Raw genomic sequence first — 17,610 nt, forward strand, 5'->3', positions numbered from 1 at the left:
TATGCTATATGATTCTGCCATGCATTGTAAGCGTTCTTGAGACAAAGCCTATGAAAATATTGAGGACATAACCTACTTTGCAGGAGTTCATGTGAGTTTGAAGCATGTTCTAATTCTCAACTAGTCTTATTTCACTTGGAGACTGTTTCTACCATCGCTGTGAATTTCTTGTACACTGCTGCCCTAGATAAGCGCTTTTAATACATTCCTCCTAGCTTCATACTCTGCTGCCCGTCATGACTGAAAGATGCCACACCCACGTCTTTCGTCTTTTGGCCAGCCAGGCTTGGATGATCCTACATTGCAACCAAACAGCCCAAGTCACAAGCCACCCAGAGAAGGGAGCTCAGAAGTGCAAGTAAAGCCAGAGGGTGTCTGCAAAGACATCCCGTGGGTTAAAACATAGCGGAAGATACTCCATGGGGTAGAACCCAGCGGTTTGATGATATCATTCTATGCTTGTTGTATATTGGGTTTAGGTTATGGAGAAAAATTCCTTAACATCTCTTGGTGTCCATTTCCTGGCTTTACACTAAGGTGTTCTGGCCACAAGAATACTTCCTTCAGACTTCCCACTTACACAGAGTGAAGATGACTAAGGTCTTTCTTAAATCCATCACATTAACACCACAAGCAGCTCCCAGTGAAGGAAAGTCTGAGCATGTCAGAGACATTTCCAAAAAAAAACATGGGGCCCCTCTGACCACCACCAACTTAGCCCAAGGGCTCACCATCAGTTTTGCTGATGTTTTGTGCAAACTGGGAGTCTAAGACCTTTTCTTCCCAACCTTCTCTCTTCTCTATAAATAGAATCTACTTTGTTGTCTGGCAGCTCCCCCAGCTTCTAACTGCATCTCTTCCATTTCCCCCACAACTTACCTAATCAATCTCCTGCCATGGGACCTAAAGTTGTCCCCTTCTTGATCAAGGACATCAAAACAATAACACCTTATTTCTCCTCAAGCATTGTGAGGATGACATCAACAAAGGTATTATATAAAGCACACGCTATTCTATAAATATGAGGATTCGTATGAAGAATACAGTACCTTTCATTTATTTTTTTTTCCAGCAGTAATGATTACTCACTATGAGCAGAAAACTCCCTGAGAAGCGTCGGGAGACAGGAAGGAATTGTGCTCTTCTTGAAGCAGGGCGTAGACTAGTGGAGCCTTTCTGGTCCCTCCTGACCTTGAGCATTGCTGGTAACATCTCAGATGATAATTTCCAGTGTGGAAATGGAGTTTGGGGAACTAGAATAAAAGGAAAGATGAAGGAAACACAAAGAAAGAAGCAGCTATTACACCAGAGGACTCGATTGATAGATTGTGGCTATTCAAGTGGACGTGAGAGGTTTTTAAATTGTGATCAGAGGCGAGCTGATGCTCCCCTCCTGCCAGAACCTTGCAGCACCAGCGAGGCTTGTTAGGATGCCGTGGTTGTAACACTTTTGCGGAGAAATCCTTCAACTGTTGTCACTATCTTCACAGCCCAGAATATTCAGCTGGCTAACAGACCTCTGGGAGAATATGCTTCGTGTTGTAATTTTCCAAAGGCGACGCGATTATAAAACCCAAGCAGATGGCGAGAGGACGGCAGTGGACGGGGAAAGCTGTTAGCAATTTCCATTTGTAGACAAAACCATTATTTCTTTAACAGATCACTACTAGAATTTGATGAATCTAGTCCATTTTGCACCCTCTGCTTTGCAGAAGGCTCTGCAGCCCTGCCAGACTTTGCGAGCAGTTGCAAGAGGTTATTTTCATACATTTGTTTATATCAAAGCACTGGCTCACAGAGGTTCACATTTAGCTTCCTGTTAATCTCTAAACTGCCATCAATGTATAGCTCCTGACCCTGAAGATTGGACCTCAAAATAAATAGTGGTGCAATCATAATTTATTTAAAATATTGTTGGGCACCCCATCACTCTATGTCAAGAGGCAGCTTGCTTATGGGAGAGCTTGATTTCATAATTACATATTAGGAATCATTTGTAAGGAAAATTGATTGGTATATTTACAGCAAGGGTTTCACCAGAAATAACCCTGTCTCCAGCTGCAGGGGTGAAGTGGCGGGTTGAAATTGGTGCAAGAACTTGAGAAGCCTGTCACCATCTTGTTTATTTCTTGTCTCGGGAAGGAAGAACTGCTCAGAGATCAATGAAGGGGCAAAGCTGTCATCCTTGAACATCTGTGTGGCTCACAAATCAAGTTTTAGGCTCCCTTATGGGATGCTGAGACAAGCGCTCGATGGGAATTTGTGAGGCTCAAGTTCCAGTTGCTGGTGCTTTGTAAGTAAACTGCTCAGCCTGTCCACATCCACTGCTCTCTCCACGTGCGGGCATGCCGAGGATGGCTGGTGGTCACAGGGCAGAGCGCACCACCCACCAGCCTCCAAGATGGATGAGTGGTAGGTCAAACACTGTCATTTGGTAGCCCCTCCTCAGCAGCAACAAAAACGTTTAGACGGTGCCAAATCCAACTCCCAAGGCCTGGGCTGAGTCAAACCGCCCACGTGTTTCCTTCTCTGAAAGTTGAAACCTGTCTTTTAGTTATATTTCGTTGCTCATGATATCTGGCAAAGAGAAAATTCTTCCACAACAGAATAAGTTCACTTTGTTTTTGTTTTTGTTTTTTGAGGGGTTTTGTTTTGGTTTGGTTTGGTTTTGGTTTTGTTTCCTGTAGCACCTGTCTACAGCCTTTGTTTCTAGTTTGACAGAAAAATGGATCAAATGTTTTTTATTATTATTTGAAAATAAGGAAAGCATGCTAGTTAAAACCTCAGAACAGCATCAGTCCAAATAAAATGATAATGAAAACAATAAGCATGCCAAGTAATAACAACTGTCCTTTCCGCTGGGCTCGAGTTCTCCGAGGAGCAAATATCACGTGTGGAGGATTGTCACCATGCCTTTGCACAGGTATTTATTTATTTATTTCCAGTTCCCTGGAATCTCTCTAAATATTTCACTGCCGTTGTGAGAGCAAAACCACAACAAAAATGGCCAAAGCACAGACAGGCTTTATGACGTTATAAAGGAGATCTCTCCTGCTGCACTCATTTCCTCTTCTAGAGGATGAAGCTTCATTCACCTTCTAAAAGCCCGTGCCCGTTCTGCACCTACCTCATAGTATGCCTTCACAAATGGTGGCCAAACTGCGCTAAACTAAGCTTTTCCCCATTCGTATGTAAATGCCAGTTTGTTCTGTAAAATTTCTAAACTCAAATTTTTTCCTTCTTTTTCTAGGAATGTATAGTTGTTTCTCTCTACAGTAAGTCCACGGGACTTTTATGCAAATTAATTAAGATTTTCTGTGCCTACATACCTTCCTAACTGTGTGTTAGTGTTTCCAGCAGAGTATGATATAAAATAAGCCAAATGAACATAGGATTGGTTATCTTGGTGCTAGCATGAACATCAGCAGTATTGGTACTTAATAAACACTTGGTGAATTGGATTGAGCCAAGCTGAGCTGAACTGGTGCTTGGATGTCCAGCAGGGAAAAAAAACTAGAGTGCTACCTCCTTAGTTCTAATCTTAATGATCTTACAGTGATGAATGAGGACAGCATAAACTGTTTCCCCTTTATCACCTGCCAAAACTGAAAATGCTGACAACTCTTCATGCCCTGTTGATTCTTTCCCTTCTTACAAAGGATGAGGTCAGACAAGTTTACTTGCAGTGATTGTATTGATCTTCATACTTAAGCTGCAATTGGATCTTCCCCTTACAGGCAAGTTGTCATTGACTTTTACTTGCAGAGACAGATACTGACCCTGGCATGCCGTGGAGGAAGCCAAGACTCAGTATTCAATTGTGAACAGCCCAGTGAGCTGGAATTTTTACACCGATAAAGCAAACTTTCATTATCTTGTCAGATGGGCTCTTTTATGTCACTCCCAAAAGAGTTTTATACAAAAAAAAAAAAACCCTGATTTTTTACAATGAGAAAGGAGATATTATGTTAATAAACCTTCCAAACCAAATAATATCTGCATCCTTTTCAAGCTCATCATTGTAACTAGAGATTACACAGGTTGTATATCAAACAATAACTAGGCTAAGAGCTACCTGGGTGACTCATTCTGGAAAGACAACCATTTGCCTTGCAACAAGAGTACCCAGTTTACGAAATACATTCCCGAGTATTGGGCCAATGCTTCTGAGAACACCTTTTGTAAAAAGCAGCACGTTTGTCCTCTTTACAGAAGGCAAAATCAAGGCTCAGAGAAAACAAGGGCTGTGTTGTCTATAACATTGATAAGAAGGTGAATTACCAAAACCCTTACCCAACCACATCTCACTATTTTGTTTGGCTTTTGTGATGTCAGGCCATGCATAGATGCTTTCTTATGAAATATGTCACACAAAAGAACAGCTTGATGAAAGATTGTGATACCTTCCCAGACACTGTTATACTTTATAATTGTATTATGATACAATTACATTATTTCCCCCTTTTTTTTCCTCCTTCTAAACCCTCCCATATACCGTCACTTGCTCTATTTGAAATTCATGGCCTTTTTCATTAATTGTTGCTACATACATGTATATGTGTAATTTATGTATGTAAACATATTCTTAACTAAACACATATGACATCTCAGCCTGTACAATCTACATGCTTCATTTTTCAGAGCTGACCATTAGGTATTCTCTTCCCTGGGGAAGACTATTTGTTCTGCTCTTAGCATCACTTAGTTACCTGTAGGTCTTCTTGTAGGTCTGAGGCCTTGTGAGCTTTCCCCTTTCCAGCCAGCATGCCTATTGCTGTCATCTTCGTTCCACTCATGTTTAGGCAATCCCAAAGTTATTCTTCTTAGTGAACTAGGATCTAAGACTTCTGCGCCAAAAAAAAAATCAATGTTGACAAAACTGTAAAAAGATTTAAATTTGTGGAATAAAAGATTTATATTTTTTAAAAAGTCAATTATCCCGAAGACAACATGACATGCACCCGCTTTAACACGATGCCCATCAAAATCCTAGCAAGAGTTCTTAGATACAGGCAAGAATGTTCTAAGTTACATATGGATAGCCAAAAAAAACCCTGTAATGGGTAAATAATTTGAAAAATAAAAATGAAGCGAGAGGAATGTATAGTTCCAATCTCAAGATTATGTTATAGCTCCAGTAATGAAGACTAGGAATATCCATTACACAGCATTACACGGTTCCATTTCTATTGCAGTCTAAAGGTGATGGAAGTAGGGAACAGGATGGCAGGTTGGTAGTGAGCAACAGCTATAGTACATAAGAGGCAGGAGGGTAGCGAACGTTGCTTTGAAGGATGAGGATGAGAAGTCCTTTTGGTGAATGAGTCTTCTGCATCTTGACTTAGTGTCATACTTCGCTGTGGTGTTATACTAGAGTCTTACAAGTCACTACCATTGGAGGAGGTACAGGATACCCAGCGTCTGACCCATAAATGTCTTGCAGCTGCGTGTAAAAATCTATAAATACCTCCAGGTGAAATTCTTCATGTAAAAATATACCACTGACAGACACCTTGATGCAAGCCTATAATGCTAGCATTTGAGAGCTGAGGCAGGAGGATCACCATGAAGTTGAGAACATCCACAAGCTACATTGGGATACTCTGTTTCAAATTAATCAAAATAGCCTTTAAATTTAAAATAAACATATAAAGACAGGAAAAGGCATTAAAAATAGTATTCCAGATGTTGTCAGATGTTGATTCTGGTTTTCTCTAATTAACTTAGTTAGAAATCTATTTCAATAAATATTAATTTAATTTTGTATTACATAACTTTTGCTAATTGAAACTTTTGGTAAATAAAAATAAATAACCACTTTAGACTCCCCAGTTACATCCAAGACATCACAGATGTATAGTTGCTGTCCATGTTTCTCCTACAAAGTGCACACACTCTACACATACACAGACACTACACACACACACACACACACACACACACACACACACACTGGGTCATTTGTCCCTTTTGACCACTACTCTAGGCCTGACACATTGTCTTTTGACAATGTCTTAAAGTTATCCATGTCATCTGCTACAGTTGTATTTCCTTACCTATCCTATGTACGGTTTTGACCATGTACTAACTGAAAGTCTGTACAGTGTCCATGGACATGTTCCACACATTGCCTTCATATCCCTTATCAACAGAAACACAGATTGCCCTCTTTACTGCTTACACTGTGGCTGCTGGTGTCTGGCAGAGGCCGTCTCCTCCACTCTACTGACCACGCCCCAGCCTATGTTAAACTGTTCTCCCAGGAACCTGAAAAGATATGGACAATCAGTGACCCATCACAGCTCTAGGTCTGGACAACAGTAAAAGCCATGGCAGCTCCAAAATCCTCCATGGAATCCCAATTACAAATGCATCAACTTCCCTCCCTATGACCAAATCAACTTTCTCCTCTTGATCTAGTGTTGTAAAGTGGTTTCAATAAATTCTACACACATTTTCCAGGGAAACTCAAACTAATGAGAGACAGAGAGAGACAGAGAGAGAGAGAGAGAGAGAGAGAGAGAGAGAGAGAGAGAGAGAGAGAGAATTCGAGAATTCTAGGAATTCTCTGAAAACAGATTTTAAAATGGGACTCAGGAGCAGGCCCATCTGAACCAGGTGAATCTGTCATAGGTCATGGATGAGGTACGAGGAGTCCTCAGGATATTGCAGCTGCAACTGTCACATTTCTCACTGCTGGAGAGCTAAGATGAGATGCTGTGAGATCTCAAGTGTTCCAAATGTTCAAGAAAAACAATTTCAACAACTATGGAAGTGGATGGTTTCTTCTGAGGGAATTTATTGATTGAAAAAATACAATAAAAAGTTGAAGATGATCAATCACACAGAAACTAAAGTATAAAAGACCTTAGAACGCCTTTGCAGTAGCGTATCAGAAAATTCCTCATATTCTAGGTCAGGAAACAAAAGGAAATGTTACTGAGAATCAGACCCAGAATTTAAGTGCGGGGACAAAGAAACCCCAGATAAAACAACTGTGACCCACACTAGCCCCACCTAGGCCAGAGCTCCAAATAGGAAAGCCTTTTGAGGAGGGGAAATGATAGTCAGAATACATTGTATGAATTTTCAGTTTTAAAAAAAGGAAAAGGAAAAGCCACCATATATTTAACAGGGTAAAATTACAGTGTCCCCAACTAACAAGTTCTTGGCCTGGCAAGAAAGTAAAGGTACATCCTCTGAGTGAGTGACAACATGTCATCCACACATACCAGCATTTGTTAGCTATATGCATACAGGAAAGAATGGCAGAAGGTACTGGATCAAACTGGCTGTGCTTAAAATCTAAAGTTATGTCAAGTATGTAAATGCATTCTTTAGGGGTTTTTTTTGTTTTGTTTTTGCTTTTTGGCCTGTGTTATTGCTGTTGTTTGTTGTTTGTTTGTTGAGGATTGGTTTGACTTCAAGGCTCCAGGAAGGTCTTGCATCCTGAGGTATTTCACATAAGTAAGAAAGATTTGAACATTGTTGCTTTTCCCATGTTAATTAAATAATGGAGTTATCTACTACAGTGCAGGATGTCACATACTATGTATTGAGCAGTCTAACCAGCAGTATGGTAGAAAGAGCAAGTATGAACCAAAAGATCTGACAAGAGGAAATTTACCATACCCCATGTACACAGACTTCTCAACAGTGATGTCATCTTTAAAGAAGCAAATTTTGTGTTTATAATAGAGTTATTGGCAAAGTTAAGAATATACAAAATAGACCTATCTGAAGAAACAAAATAAACTAGAAGCAAAAGAAAAGTTTGCTTATGAATCATTTAATGTATAATATGTTGTTGTGCTATAATATATATGTGTATATTATATTTTTTTATATATATGCCTTGTCCCCATTCCTGACAGAAAGCTGCTAACATTGTGTAATTTGTGACCTTGGGAATAGGAATGAAGAGAGGATCTTCTGTTTGTCATAATTGAGTTCTTTCAATCATAACTGAAATGACTCTTGGTGAACACCTATGTGGCTTCAGGGTGAGGCATCAATTTCCAAAGGAACCAACCATATAATTGAAGGATTGGGACTTAGAGCCTTCTTTCCAAAACTTCAGTGATGTGAATGGGATCTGGGTCTAAATTAATTACCATTGACCAATAATTTAGTTACTCATGCCAATACAGTGGACATTCCATCAAAACACTGAAAAATGGGGCTTAGACAAGTTCCCAGTTGATAGTGTTGATAGCATCATTGACATATTGAAAAGGTCAGGTGCCCAAAGAGGATGAAAGCAGATTTTCCTTATACTCACTCTACATCTACGACAGACAACTTCAGGTGTCAGAGTGACTGTACTGAGGACTATCTAGAAAAGTGATAAATGATTATGTATGTGTGTGAAAATGTAATCTAAAGAAGAGGGACGCATGATCTGGAGTATGTGAAGATCTGCCCTTGAGGGAAGATGATCAGGTACCACCTACTCACATGAGGCAAATATTTATCATCTATCTATCTATCTATCTATCTATCTATCTATCTATCTATCATCTCTGTCTCTCTCTTCCTCTCTCCCTTCTTCCCTTCCTCTCTCCCTCTCTCCCTCCTTATCTCTCTCCTTCCCTCCCTTGGACTTGAGATATACCTCCTGACCTTGAACACCAGAACTCAAGATTAATATATTTAGATTTTCATCAGTGACATCCCAGGTTCTTAGGCTTCAGCTTTAGATAAAAGTGACCCCATTGGCTTTCCTGGTGTGAGGTTTCTAGACTTTAAGTAAGCCAGAAATTTGGCATCCTGCTTGTATATCTCCACTGTGAGACATCTCGGCCTTCATGATCACATGGTCCCCAGTAAATTCCCTCTTAAAATCCACATCTATTCATCTAACCATTCATTTATCTATCTACTTATTCACATACAGCTTCTTTATTTAGTGGAAATAATTTATGTAAAAACATATACACAAAACTAGAAAGAAAAATGAGACACGTTGGTAGGAATTACACTGTTTTCGATAATTTTGAAATAGTTATGCTTCAAGTTATATGTACATTTATTCAGGAATTTGGATAGATTAAGATGATAGATAGATACATAGATACATAGACAGATACATAGATACATAGACACATAGGCAGGTTTCTTTGTAGAACCCTGGCTAATGAAACATCTCTTCTATCTAGTGTCTCTTGAAAACAAGCTAGTAACAAGAAAGATGCTTTCCTGAGTTCTCAGAGCTTTTCCACAAAATAATCAAACCAGAAGAGAGAGTCATGGGAACTACCAACTCGATAGAGTAGAGTTGCAATTGGCATCTAGAGTGAGAATAGTCATGTTGAGCAGATCCCAGAGGCCCAGATAGTGCTAGAGTTGAACTGAGTCACTGGCAATCAAGTTGGTGTACAGAGGTTTAAAGACGCAATTCATGTAAAGAATTAAAACCTATACATTTTGGAATTAGAGATAATCTGTGAATAAAAAAGTAGATCTTAGAGTTCAAAATTGTTAAATTAAGTTGCCAACTTTATTCTTTATTCTTTAATTCTCATGTTAATTAGGTAATAAAGATCTCTAAATAAGGCCACAGGTTCTTTGACTTAATAATTCTTCTGGAAAAATAACTTTATAGACATATTACAAATATTTATGGTTGTTCATAAATAGATGTATGTAAAGAAAGGCTTGATTTGTCATTGTTTTCATTGAGCAAGGAGAAAAGTACAAGACAAATAGTCTTTCAGCCTATTTGACACATGCAATGTCAAATTCATGTGAGTGCCAGCCAGCAGTCCCCTAACCCCGTGGATGAGATCCTAGATTGTGTGATAGGTCCAATGATGCTGTTCATAGGAAGAAACAGAGATGAGAACACATAACTGCAATGATCAGCCTCAATTTTTTCATATTAAATGTTCATAATTTTGCAAGAATTTACACAAGGTTTTTACATAAATACAAAATGAACATTTAGGCTGACTTACTCCCTAGTAGAATGAGCATTCAGTTTAATGTTCATAATTTTTTTTATCGTTTGTAGTATTTCAAAATATTCACTCACTTTTAAAAATAGAAAAGGTTATATTTTTAGGAGGTCAAAAGAGAATCAATACATTTGAACTAATTGTACATGTAAAATTGAATTGTAAATAGCATTGGAAAACAATTCTTATGGCTGAGCAACGTGAGAAAGGCTGGGCAAACTGATCCCAAACTTCAAACCCATCTCAACTGGTCAACTAACCATCAGTCACTAGCCATGACAGAGGAACAACATCTAGGCAGAGTATGACCAGCCTGATCACTTGAAATTTCAAATAAAACAAAAGACTATTTGGGCCATGTCGCCATTACACACAGCATGTTCAGAAAGCAAATGGGCAAAAAGATCTACTTACTCTCTGTCAACATGATACCTACTCAACCTCAGTACACTGAATGAACTACTGACTACTCTTTGACATGCCATATGGGATTCCCCTGTTCGGTTTAGCATGCCTACTGGTGTCATTCTTGTTCATCTCATCTTTAAGTAGTCATGTTGGTGAGACTTTATGTGGAAAAGATCATAAGGCTTCAACAGAGCAGACAGAATTACAGACAAATAACAGGCACTGTGAGTAAAAGAAATAGTCTTCCCTAGGGAAGAGCATAATGATCAGTTTTCCAGGACCACATTATCATTCCTGAAAACATAGACACAAGTAACATTATACAGATTGACTAGGTTGTATTTTGCTATTGAGAAATATATATATTGTATCTGACTGGGTGTGGGGTGAGTGTGGGTGTGTGAAAGAGAGAGATAACCATTAATGAAAAAGGAGGCCATGAATTTCAGAGAGGAAGGTAGAATATATGGGAGTGTTTGGAGGGAGAAAAAGAAAGGAGGAAATGATGTGATTATATCACAATCTCAAAAAACATAAATTATTTTTAAAATGCCATATGAGCACCAAGAATGGAGAAACACACGCCCTGTTCCAGCCTGTGTGTACAACTTCACTCCTTCTTCTTTCCATCTCTCCATCACATACTTGGTCGGCATAGTGGCACTGGGAGCTGTGTATTACACAGTATACCCTTTTGCCCAAATAGCTTTGCTTGCAAATGTTCATTGCCATGAATTGATCTGACTCAAGGCCTCTGGCTCTTGCTATACTGTTTATACTGGACCCTCACTGAGACTGCTGTTGGATATCCTTCTGTTGCCTCGGTCATAGAAACCCTGCAGTTATGGTTCTTTCAGCTTTCTCATGCCATGTGGTGGTCAGTGAGGTGCAGGGCCAACTCCCCCAAGGCCATCAAGGGGTTGGGCCAGCTCAGCAAGGCCTTCGGCCATCAACATAGCTTTAGACAGCAGCCCAGACCACAGGCATCCAGATGGTTTTTGGTGATAACTGGGACACAGACATCAACACAGACCTCGGATGAAGTAGGACCACAAACCGAGACATGGCCCTGGGCCCCAGCATGGGCCTGGATATCACCATGCTGCAGGTGGAAACACAGGCCACTCAGATCAATATGGCCCCAGTAGAAGCATGCCTTTGGACATCAACATGGCCTCTCTATGGCCCTTGGTAGTAACACTGGCCATGGGCATCAACACACACCCCAGTTGTGGTAGGGCCACAGACCTAGACATGGGCCTCAGTGGCAATGTAGGCCATTCACCTTAGCCTGTTCCTCACTGCCATTGCATTTCCAGTCTGCCTCTCTCCACAGCATATGAGACATTTTGCTTATCTTTCTCTTCTGTCTCTCTAGCACACACTTGCTCCCTAGTGGTGCCTGCCCAGTCTGTGCCCCTAGGTGGCAGACTGGTGCTCTGTGTCAACTTCTGTTCTTGAAGGTTCATGTAAAACTTCACAGATCATCTTCCCTTATATACAGAGATGATAGGGGAGGGTCAGGGTTTAAACCCAAGTCTGTCCATCTAGATTGCCCATTTTACACTGTATTGCCTGGACAAGCAGCTGTCTGGACCATATAAAGATAGACCAGCTTCCCTCTCAGATGTTTGAGCATAGAATCCAAGTGTCCTGACTATATAGTTAATATCAATTGCTTTCTGGGCTAATTATTGAAAGAGGAACAGCCCAAAATGAGTACCCTAAGAAATGCAAAATGATGGGTGTATCTTTCAACACTTTGAGACTTTGCTTAAATATTTGCAATATGGGATACATAGCATTCCGTGCGTTTGAACGGCATGTCTAGCCTTCATAGCTACTAATTGTTATGTTTTGGATGTGAAATCCCAACACATACAGACTCGTGGTTTTGAACACTTGGACTCCAGCTAGAATAGCTGTTTTGTGAAGCTGTGAAATCTGTGGGAGGTGAAGCCTACCTGAAAGATGTGGATCTCTGAGGGGTGGACCTTGGAGACTACATCCTGGCTCCACGTCTTGTTCAATCTTTCCTTCCTGGTCACTGAGATGTAGGCAGGTAGTAGTATGTCCTGTAGTCACATCGCCATACCTTCCCTTCTTTGATGGACTGCATCCTGAAACCATCGGCCAGAATACATTCTTTGCCCCTTTAAGTTGCTTCTCCTCATGTTGTTTGGACACAGTAATGAAAGGAGTAGCTGAAGCATTGATGAATACAATATGTTCTGGGGTTTTTTTTAATCGTTTCTGACAAAACTAAATTTTTAGCATGACCTCTCCTGCCGTACTTGTACTACATTCCTTGAATCTCTAACTCAGCTGTTCTCTTCATGTTTGCCAAGTGATACTGAGGGCCATTCGTTTCTGTTTTGAAAAAGTCATGACACCTCTTAAAAGAGTCAGCTTACACCACTATACTTTTCTTTACATCACACCCTCTGCACCCAGAGCTCTCTTTATACCATGTCTTCTGTTTCCAGTGCCTGCTTCTATATGTTTTGTCATCTTTTGCACATGACCCTTCATGCCCTCTGGGTCCAATGCCCACTTTTCACCCAATCTTTCATTCCCTCTGCTATCTCTCAAATTCCTGTCTAATAAAATCCAACCTCTTTGCAAAAATCTCTTTGATCCCTTTTTTTCCCCCAGCTACCTTTTCTTATGATGAAAATAACTATTGTCATTGTTTTAATCAGCGAATGAAGTGATTTCAACTAATTATGATTATTCATTTGGGCAAGGGGTGGATTAGGCTTTGATTCATACATGTTAAAGGTATCTATGACATTTGAGATCCCATCACAGCCTGTGGCATATTGGTCTACCCATTGCTGTTACTGATTTTTTTAAAAGCCTCCTCTTCACTAGCCAAGAGCTAACCTGACATGTTCATCCTACACTTTCACTCAAATAAGAGAAAGAAGGCTATCCCCACAACTCATCTCTATTGATAGAGACAGGAGAGAAATATAGGAACACTCGTACAACCTGTCTTCCAAGGAGAGATCACACTTACCTCTCATTTGCCTTCTCTGTGATTCCTCTTTTCCCCCTTTTATCTCCAGCATGTGACAAAATATATGGGGTTCTAGTCAGATAGCCAGGAGACCAGTGCCTCCAAAACAACAAGATCATATTATCCACATGTGGCTGATTCTCTATTCTCGGCACTGGTGAGCACACAGGGTATGTTCCATAAGACCCCAACTCTACACACAGAACGTTTTCATCACTGTGCTACTCTCCGAGTTCACCCATAATCAATCAGGAGCTCAGCCACAGCCTCGTCTCAGAGATGTGAAGGAAATGAAGAGGAAAAATCACGGCGCTGACTCAGAGAACAGAACTTCCAAAGACTTGCTTTGACAAAAATAAAAGGTTCAGAGTTTAGGTTTTTTCTTTTAGTCATTTGGGGTGATTGGAGTATTTCAAATAGAAATAGAATATTGTATTTTTAAAGGTATTTTGTTGGGTGCGAGGAGTACTTTCACAGAGTTGAGATGAAGCCTTGAAGTGGGTGGTAAATTTGAATGACTAACCATAACAAGTATTGTACCAGGTTTTGGAGTGATAAGCACAGGTGGGGCAGATGGAGGAATAAAGACTAAGAATCCCAGATGTCAAGATGGCTACACGGTGACAATGGAAGGCAACATATTCAGTGATTATAGACAAGTTGTGATTGTTATCTATTAGGAAAATATACTGATTAACATAAAAGCAAAATGCTGAAAACACACAAAGAAAGGGGTGTTTAATACATGCCACTCTTTCCTACCTTTCCTTCTTGAGTTCTGCCAACATTCTACAAAGTGGCAAAAGGTGGGCAGAAAAAGTAGCAACCATGAAAGAAAGCTGAAGGATGGGTTTCATGAATGTCATGTGACCTGAGAATTACAGAACCTCACCGCAATGCACACAGAGAGGAAGCCATAAATCAGTCATGGCTTGCTTCTGTGGATTCCGTATGTGAGCTAAGAACCTTCCCAGACAAGTGCCTAGAGTAGCCAATACCAATGCATGAGTTAGTTTTCAAATTAAATCTATTTTTGTCCTCAGAAAGCTAGAACTTGGTAAGCAGTATTACTGAACTATGGCCTCGGTGGAAAAAGAAAAGGCTGATTTCCTGCCTTTAGTTTATCCTAGCATCATTATAAGTGGCCATAAATTTCAAAGTAGTTGAAACAAATCTTTCAATTGGGAATTGGAAAAATTTAGATCTTTTTTGTGTCTCTGGCACAATAACCAAGCAGATGTTCATCTATAACTTTACGGTCACTTTAAAGTGAGCTGACACTACGTATTGATTCTAAGATTACAGTTAATAAATCTATATATCTGAGGACACTTATGTATATGAAAAATATAACAATAGTCTTGTCACTAAAGAGCATTAAACAAAGCTGCATTCAAAATCCCCTTTGCCCTCTTGAACCTTCCACAAGCATAATATACCTCCTGCATTGAAAATGGATTTCATCTGGCCACTCTAGGAACCTCCAGGAACATTCTTTCTATTGTGAATCACCAGACAAGGGAAAGAAACTGCAGCTTACTAATACCAGGAGATGATTGTATTATCCTCCCAGAAGCCCTGTAAAGTTGTCAGGAGCATCCCCATTAGCAGATGAGAAGAACCAGAAAGCAAATCAGTTGAGTAATTTTTCCAGGGATGTCTGTCTAGCTTTGCAGCAAGACCAGAAGATCACCCCAAGTCTGTCTTTCCTGTTACAAGGTAACACCACCAGAGAATACATGGACACTCTTTTGGTGGAGAGGAGGAAGACACGGTTTCTCTGTGTATCCTTGACTGTCCTAGATTTGCTTTGTAGACCAGGCTGGACTCGAACTCACAGTGATCCGACTGACTCTTTGTTCCTGAGTGTTGGGATCAAAGGCATGACCCAGTCTGCCTGGCTCAAATGAACACTCTTCAAGCCAAATAGAAAGTCTGTATTGCTGAGCAGCACCTATACAGGGAACATGTCAAAACCATGGAGCCTCAAGCCTCACCTTTTTTTTTTTCATCTTTTATGCACAAAGATTACATCCTAATTGACACACTTTGGTTAGTAAAAACAGTTCGTGAGAAGCAAAACTACAAAAAGGCAAAAAGCAAGGTTATTGCATTTAGGGACTTTCCTGGATCCTGAAACTATAGAGTCAATTTTGATGGATTAAATCTTTGTTACCATTTATGGGGAATACATGCTGGACTCCAAGGTCAGACAGTTGTCTTCAACATGGTGTCAGCGATGCTAAGATCTGGAACCTGTTACAAAAAATATAAATAAACTTGAACTATGGAGGCACTTGGGCCACAGAAAAGAAAACAGTTAGAGCAAAGGCAAGATCAAGGATGATTAAATCTATAGAAAGGCTTAAATGCATTGTGAAGAATCATTTTTTCTGAGTATAAGAGCCAGAGATCAAGTGGTGTGCCATGAAGCATTGCCATCCAGATAAGACATGGTCAGTGCAATCATGAACACACAGCAGTAATGCTTACATGTACAAGACTTGGCCCTTCAGCATCCCATCATGGATACAGGAGGGACCCAAGAAGCCCCACTCCTTCCTGGGGAGCTTTTGACTGTTAACAATAGTGGAAGATGGTAAACTTTCTTCAATTGTGCAACCATTATGGAACTGGCTGGAAAGAAGAGGTTGGGAAGGGAAGGAAAGGGAAGGGAAGGGAAGGGAAGGGAAGGGAAGGGAAGGGAAGGGAAGGGGAGAGAAGGGAAGGGAAGGGAAGGCAAAGAATGAACAGAGTAGTAGGGGTGGATATAATTAGAATGCATTGTATATAAGTATGAATCAAAATTTTTAATCTTGCTTTCTATGCTTTGTTGTTCTGCTTCCCATTATGAAGGCTTCATCCCCAGAAGGATGTTCCTACAAGACGTCAAAGGAACCACCAGCAGCAGCTCCAGGTTCAACTTTGCTTATAGCTAGCAACCTGAATGATGCTCTCTATCTACCTGTGACCAAAGCAGACTTCACCAAATGCTGTGATCATCTTTTCTAGAATTCCATTGCATCCTTGAACTATTAAAAAAAAAAGGAAGACAAAAAAAAAAAAAAAGGAAGGCAGGAGAGGAGGCATCCCAGGAGCTAGGAACACACAATTCCACATCCCCAATGACAGCTCCCAGGTCCATGGGACACACACAGTCATAGGAACCTGGCACCTAGCACATTCTGTACACACAAACACAACTCTCATGTTCCAGGGACCTGATGCTCCAGCATCCAGACACCAGACTCCTCCCACATGCTGGAGGACAACCCCTGGATTCCAGGGACACAATGCTAGCCTCCAGAACACAGTCCTACCTCAAAGAACCTTCTCCAGAATTGACCATATATTCAGTCACAAAGCAAATCTTAGCTGGTACAATAAAGTTGAATTAACCCATTGTACTTCATCAGATGACCATGTATTAATGCTAGACCTCAACAGCAACAGAAATAACAAAAAGCCTACACACTCATGGAAACTTAATAACTCCATATTCAATGACCACTGAAGAAATAAAGAAAAAATTAAAGACTTCCTAATATTCAATGAAAATGAAAACGCAACATACCCAAACTTATGGACACAATGAAAGCAGTGCTAAGAGGAAATCTCATACTAGCCACTTAGTAGCTCACCTGAAAGCTCTAGGGGGAAAAAAGAAGAAGAAGCAAACACACCAAAAAGTAGTAGATGGCAAGAAATAGTCAAACTTGAGGCTGAAACCAATAAATTAGAAAGAAAGAAAGCAATTCAAAGAATCAACAAAACCAAGAGCTGGTTCCTTGACAAAAATCAACAAGATAGACAAACACTTAGCAAAACTAACTGAAGGTCAAAGAGACACTATCCAAATCAACAAAATCAGAAATGAAAAGGGGAACATAACAATAGACACTAAGGATGAAGGTACCTCCATCCTTGACTTCAAGCTATCCTACAGAGAAATAATAATAAAAACTGTGTGATTCTGGCATAGAAATAGACTGGTTGATCAATTGAATTGAATCAAAGATCCAGAAATAAACCTATACACCTATGGGCACTTGATTTTTGACAAAGGAGCCAAAACCATACAATGGAAAAAAGAAGCATCTTCAACAAATGGTGCTGGTCTAATTGAATACCCGCATGTAGAAAAATGCAAAACTCAAGTACAAGTGGATTGAAACCTCAACATAAAACCAAATACATTAATTCCATTAGAACAGAAAGTGGGGG

General features: G+C 40.1%; 1 long non-coding RNA gene across 2 annotated transcripts in view; it reads right to left on the reverse strand.

Moving 5' to 3' along the window:
- Positions 1-1,040: 1,040 nt before the first annotated feature.
- LOC311606195 overlaps positions 1,041-17,610 on the reverse strand; it is a 91,750-nt gene continuing 75,180 nt past the window's right edge. For both annotated transcript variants that reach the window (XR_014782257.1, XR_014782258.1), the window contains 3 exons: positions 6,182-6,267; positions 4,710-4,879; positions 1,041-1,253 (listed from right to left, as the gene is read on the reverse strand). This is a non-coding gene — a long non-coding RNA (uncharacterized lncRNA). The remainder of the gene's footprint in view (positions 1,254-4,709; positions 4,880-6,181; positions 6,268-17,610) is intronic.

Source organism: Acomys minous (assembly GCF_964271855.1).
Source record: "Acomys minous genome assembly, chromosome: 10".
Taxonomy (NCBI): Eukaryota; Metazoa; Chordata; class Mammalia; order Rodentia; family Muridae; genus Acomys; species Acomys minous.